The following is a 6,000-nucleotide window of genomic DNA, read 5'->3' as shown; positions in this document are numbered from 1 at the left end:
ATAGTAGGATCTCTTAATGAGTTTTGACTTATGGAATATTAAACATTATTTGTTCTATATGCATAGACAATCTCCAAACGTTATACTAACCGAAGTAAGCTTTACTCTGTATTCCCCGTTCCAATATGGCGCCTGAAATCGGAACTAACATTTCAATATTGGTTCACTCGCTGTTTTAAGACTAAAAACACTACGCTAATATTAGGTCTTAATTGCGGGTTCACACACTGAGATTATGACAGTGCCAGTGATAATAGCTTTATAAAAAATATTATAACCATCATCTAACTGGAAGAGGTGTGGCGCCACGGCCAGGGCGACTGACTCCGGAATCTGGGGATCACGGTTCGATCCCCGGCTCCGGCGGCAGGTTAGCCCAGCACCATGTGACTCTGGGCAATAGCTTGCTTAATCTTCCTGAGGGCCCCCAGCACCTAGAGACCCTTACGGGTGATTGTGCGCTTTACAAATGTGGATTATAACTTTGAAAATATTTGGTAGAAAAAAAAATTGTAACGTAAAATAATACACCGTTTTTAAATTATTACGCATGGATTCCTTTTTTATCACAATAAACTTTAGGATTTCGTAGAATATGGCTTAAATTCCATAATATTTAGGTAATCCTTATCCACTCAAAGATGGCCGTCGCATTCACATGGTTTGTTGCGTCCTTTAGCCTAATTGTGAGCTATTTAAACTTGCCCTTCCCGGTCAGTGCTCGAACTATTAACTCGAGGCCGATACCAAGGGAAGACGTAGACGCTGCGATCACTCAAGTAAGTAAATACTCTGGGGGGCTGTTAAACTTTTGCTGATACAGGGCTTTTTCAATTCTTATGGACTTTTGTTCTGACCACACTTTAAATAAGGGTGGGCATTCCGTTTCCCCTTATCTTTCATGCCAGCATATTCTGCCTGCTTGAATGGTTGTTCAAGCACATTGGCAATACGTATTCTCTGGTTCAGGAGCATGACCTGATTAGAGAGTTCCCTTTCGTGTACTTAAAAATGTTTGAATAACAATAATATGGCCTCATATACCATTGCTCATATGCTATGTGTGAACCTAATTCGTTTTCCTAAAATTCTAAACTAGTTTTTTACCATATATTATATTTTTTTGCTCTGACTACACTTTAAATAAGGGCAGGTATTCCCTTTCCCCTTATCTTTTATGCCAGCATATTTTGCATATTTGGATGGCTGTGCAAGCACATTGGCATAACTTATTTTCAGGTTAAGGGGCATGACCTGATCAGAGAGTTCCCTCCCCTTTTGTGTACTTAAGAATGTTTGAATAACAATAATATGGCCCGTATACCTTTGCCCCGATGCTATGTATGAACATAACTCGTTTTTTAAATTCTAAACTAGTTTTCACATCATATATTATATTTTTAATAGGGTGACTACATATATCACTGAAATAGGATGCAAATAATGACACCATTCTAATCACGTATCTACCCAACCAAAATCCCTTTGAGGAGAACTGACTAGTGTATTTTAAAATAAGGTATGTGATATATTGGATTTAATAAACCAGCGTTGCCCCACTAATAAATGGATAAATTATAAAAAACTTATATTTAATCCTTTTCCACAATAGGCTATCTTTGCCATTTAATATTTGAAGAAGCGCCTCGAGATAAAGCCTTGGAATGATTAATCCATGACGTACTCTTTGACAATTTTCTGTAAGACATGGTTGTGTTTTTATTTCTTGTTATGACCAATCTGCGGACCTAGTTTAAAAAAACCTCTTTTCTCCTTTACTTAAACATAAGTTCCCTGCCTAACTAAAATGCAAAATACCTTAGAAAAATCATCAGCTTGGTATACTTCGCAACAATACACGGATACTATTACGTTTCATGCCCTTGCTTAAATATAGACCTTGTTGTTATTTTCTTGTGTAAGAGAGGATGAATTATGAATCTTGTCAGTAGGCTAATCTTGTTTATGAACTGTGTAGCAGGCACATCATGCCTTTGTACTCATGATTTATGAAAAATCCTGTTTTTAATTGTAATATAGCTTTGTATAATATGTATATTTTGTATATTTGTTTGTTGTAGCCCTGAAGAAGTCCTTCGGACGAAACGCGTTGGCTACTTGTATGTGAAGATTTTTGGGAATAAAAGCAAGAAAGAAAATTCTATGGCCTACTGATATCATTAATTTGATCAATACTGTTACTGTATATTGTATGATGTGCTGAATCATTGTGGTGTAGCGCCTGTGGGTGGTTTTGCAGGAGATGGGGTTCCCTTTGCCCATTCTGAACCTGTTGGCCCGCATGCACGATGGAACGTATGCATGCATCCGGTGGGGCACGCAGGAGCAGAAAACGGTTAAATCCCGGAAAACAGAGGTGCTCGTCAAGGATGCGTCCTGGCGCCGACCCTCTTTTCCCTGTTTGTAAATGGGGTTGTCTCCTTTCTATCTGACATCGACGCTGATGCCCCCAGCTTGGCCGGTGTTAAACTCCCCGCTATGCTTTTTGCTGACGACACGCTATTGGTTTCAAAAACGCCCATGGGGCTCCAAAAGCTGTTGGATCGGTTTTGTGTTTTTTGTAACTTAAGGGGCTTGGTTATCAATACTTCCAAAACAAAGCTCCTTTACTTTAACCCCAGTAGGAAAGCAAATCGTACGCTCACACTAAATGAGGAGCCACTAGAGCGTGTTAAAATGTTTGACTACTTAGGGATTAGGATATCCGATCAACTCAAATGGAATCCACATATTGAAAAAATGGCCCTAAACCATAAACGTGTTGCGGGCGTTATCGGTAGGGAGCACAGATCCTCATTATCCAGACCCATAGCCCCTGCACTGGAGATCCATTCCGCAAAAGCTATAGGCAGCGCACTGTACGGAACGGAGCTCTGGGGCTTCAACAATGTTGATTCCCTTGTTATGGCTGAAAATAATTTCTTTATGGAGCTTCTGTCCCTACCCAGGGGCACGCCTAACAAACCTCTCCAATACGACCTTTGCCGCAGATCTATTAAAGACCTTATGATCCTGCGTCCGCTTCTCTATTGGGTTCGTCTGTGGCGTACACCTGAGCTAACTAGCTACGCAGGCGGCCTTAGAGAAGTTATGAATATGCAGGGGTCTCATAAAATTGTTTGGCTATAAAAGGTTAAGGAGCTGTTAACGGCTATTGGTTATAGTGCTGCATGGGAGACCGGTGCACTGGTTTCTAAACTGGAGGTCAAGCGAGCATATTGGTTGTGGGTCGATGCCCAAGATTCTAGAGCTGAAAATCTGGGTAGACTCACAGACGAGTTTCGTCTGCACAAGACAGTACACTCTTTCGAACCTTATATTGACTTCATCAGAAAACCCAAAGATAGGGCCTTATACATCCAGTTTAGATTGGGAACCCTACTGGTTCGTGAACGCACTTCTAAGTGGAAACCCCCTCACCAAACACTTGCCACTTGTCCGTTCTGTAACGTTGCACTAGAAACTATTCCGCACCTTTTCTTCGTTTGCAGCGCCTATAACAAACCACGATTGAAATGGCTAAAACCTGTTTGTCGGCAGCTCGAGACTAGGAGCCATGTCTCTGCCTTAAGAATCTTACAGACAGATCCCAACACTACACTGGCCTGTGGGGTAGCTACATTCCTCAGCTGGTCATGGGTGATTAGACTTAGAGTCTTATGATAAATGTCATCATGTGACTCCTTTTTTTTAAATCATGTTCAAAGCTGTAAATGGTTTAATGTCTTTTTATTCTTATCTTTTAATTATTTATGAAGTGTTTTTCTAATCAAAAAATGTATTCTATTTTACTCGTTATGTGCTTTTAAGATATTTTTTATATCGAAATAAAGCTTTGATTGACATATAATTAAATGTAATCTTCACTGAGGTTCTTCTCACAGCCTTGAGACCTTGTTTTGATTTTCAGAGTATATATAATTATTTTATCATTTTCCTCATACCATTTTTCACTGATGGTGAAATAAATAATTTGTAATAGACCTCTGGAAAAATGGACTCTGAATATTAAATCTCCTTTTTCTTCAGCAACAGAAGAGGCTTATAAATTATTCCCCATTCTCCTTTTGCATCATTAAATATTGTACAACTTAAAAAGCACTCCGGAGAGCTAGAAAATCATAATCAATAAAATAATCATTATGTGATCTCCCAGAAGGAATTGTAAGGTCATTTCTGCTGGATTTGTTAGACCTCTCTAAATCACCAAATCTTGTGATTCACAGACCACATCATCTTGATCTTTTACTCCAATTCATTTTTCTAAGGCAAGGATGATAATTATGTTATTATTAGAATACACAGATTTATCATGAGACCTTAATGCTGAGGAACAAAATAGGAAATGACCTTGGTCTGACCAAAACATGTACATTTCTCTGACTCTCTCTACTGCTACCATTGCCAGAAAAATAATTTCTGGCCATCCTTCCTTTGCTAGACAGTTGAACATTTATTGCAAAGTCCTTCATTCATGCACCTGTACATTTACTGATAAAGGCGATTCCAATTTTTCCAAAAGTTATGATTTTTTCTCTTAAAATATAAACACTTTCCCGCACACAGTCACAATTTTTTAATACTATATTGCTCCTGAGCCTGAATTTTTCATTTCCTTCATTATATATGCTACGCTGATCATCTTCCTATGTAGCTACTTCATGTCTCCTTCAGATCTGGGTTCTGTCCCATGATCTGCCACTATACTATTTTCCTCTTACACTTTTTCTTGCTTGTTCCCTTCTCATTTGCTATCTTGTTTGGGTTTTTTCTCTGTTCTTTTTCTATTTTACACTTTTGTCTTTTTTCATGCTTTTTGAATAACATTTACTCTTATTTTTTTTATTGGTTATCACCGATTATTATTTCTTTATTTTATTTGCAGTTTACTAAAACCTGTTGTATATCCTCATGTGTTTTCTACACCCAGGATTAACAGTGTCTCATTGAATGTCTGTGGTATGGGTAATCCAGTCAAGCGTCAAAAGGTATTGTCTTATCTTTCTAAGCTTAATACTTATTTATTTTATTTATTTTGAAAGTTTTATATAGCGCGGACAAGATCCTTGCGGATATCAGAGCGCTTTACAAAGAGGAGTACCTGGGGACGCATAGTCAGACAGATAAATCAATAGGTCACATAGTATAAATGGTACAAATAGGTGGCTACAAGCCAACCTATGTACAAAATAGTACAAATAAATGGCGCACGTCAATGGCTACAAAGTTAAACATGTGGGAATCAGACAATTAATAAAAATGATTAAGGTTGAGTGAGAGAGTTCGACGGAAGGATGGAGGACCCGTTGGGCGGGGAGGTGTAGTTGTGTGAGGTGTTGCAGGGGCGACGAGGGGGACGAGGGTATTTGCTGCGTCTAAGAGCGGGGATTGATGCCCGGTTTGGGGCATGTTGAGTGAGTGAGTCAACCGGGTGGGTAGGGAATAAGTTGGGAAGGGAGGTGGGTGTATGGGGTGTGTGTCGAATAGTTCCTTGATGTTGTGTATGTCATCTTTGATCTGAGCAAGGGTGGCCATGATGTTGTCCACCGTGGGGTAGGTGGTGGAGGTGGGGGCGGCCGTCTGAGGGGAATGGCTGACCAGGAAATTCGTGTGCAGGTGGGAGCGTGGGCTGGTGTTCGAGGAGGTGTGCGTTGTGTTGGTGTACGGGAGGGTGTTAGGGAGAAGGGATGTTTTGGGCGGGAGGGGTGTGGATGAGGTGGGGAGGGGGTTGGTGGTGTGAGTGAGGGCAATGATGGTAGGTGGGTGGGTCAGGGTGTATGCTGGGAGACTGATAGTCGAGGTGGGGGTGCAGGAAGGGTAATGGGGGCTGAGAGTAGGAGGGGAAATGGGATTGGGAGTGGTCATGTTGTGGGGAGGGGGAGTTATACTAAGAAAGGAGGTGAGAGGGTAATGGGGACTGAGAATGGGGGGGGATGGGGGGATCCATGTTGCGATGACGGTTTAGGTGGGACTAGGAGA

The 6,000-nt window shown here is 40.6% G+C and overlaps 1 long non-coding RNA gene across 3 annotated transcripts in view; it reads left to right on the top strand.

The window, feature by feature from the left end:
• The first annotated feature begins 738 nt into the window (after positions 1 to 738).
• Positions 739 to 6,000, top strand: part of LOC144767854 (uncharacterized) — a 29,661-nt gene continuing 24,399 nt past the window's right edge. The window contains exons 1-3 of one of the 3 annotated variants that reach the window (XR_013598361.1): positions 739 to 779; positions 1,613 to 1,700; positions 4,952 to 5,009. This is a non-coding gene — a long non-coding RNA (uncharacterized LOC144767854). Of the gene's footprint in view, positions 780 to 1,300; positions 1,701 to 4,906; positions 5,010 to 6,000 lie in introns of those variants that run through there. The other 2 variants (XR_013598359.1, XR_013598360.1) reach the window with 2 other exon arrangements.

The sequence above is a fragment of the Lissotriton helveticus genome, chromosome 7, assembly GCF_964261635.1.
Source record: "Lissotriton helveticus chromosome 7, aLisHel1.1, whole genome shotgun sequence".
NCBI lineage: Eukaryota > Metazoa > Chordata > Amphibia > Caudata > Salamandridae > Lissotriton > Lissotriton helveticus.
Note: the sequence above shows the minus strand (reverse complement) of the source record. Positions and strands in the feature narration are given on the sequence as shown.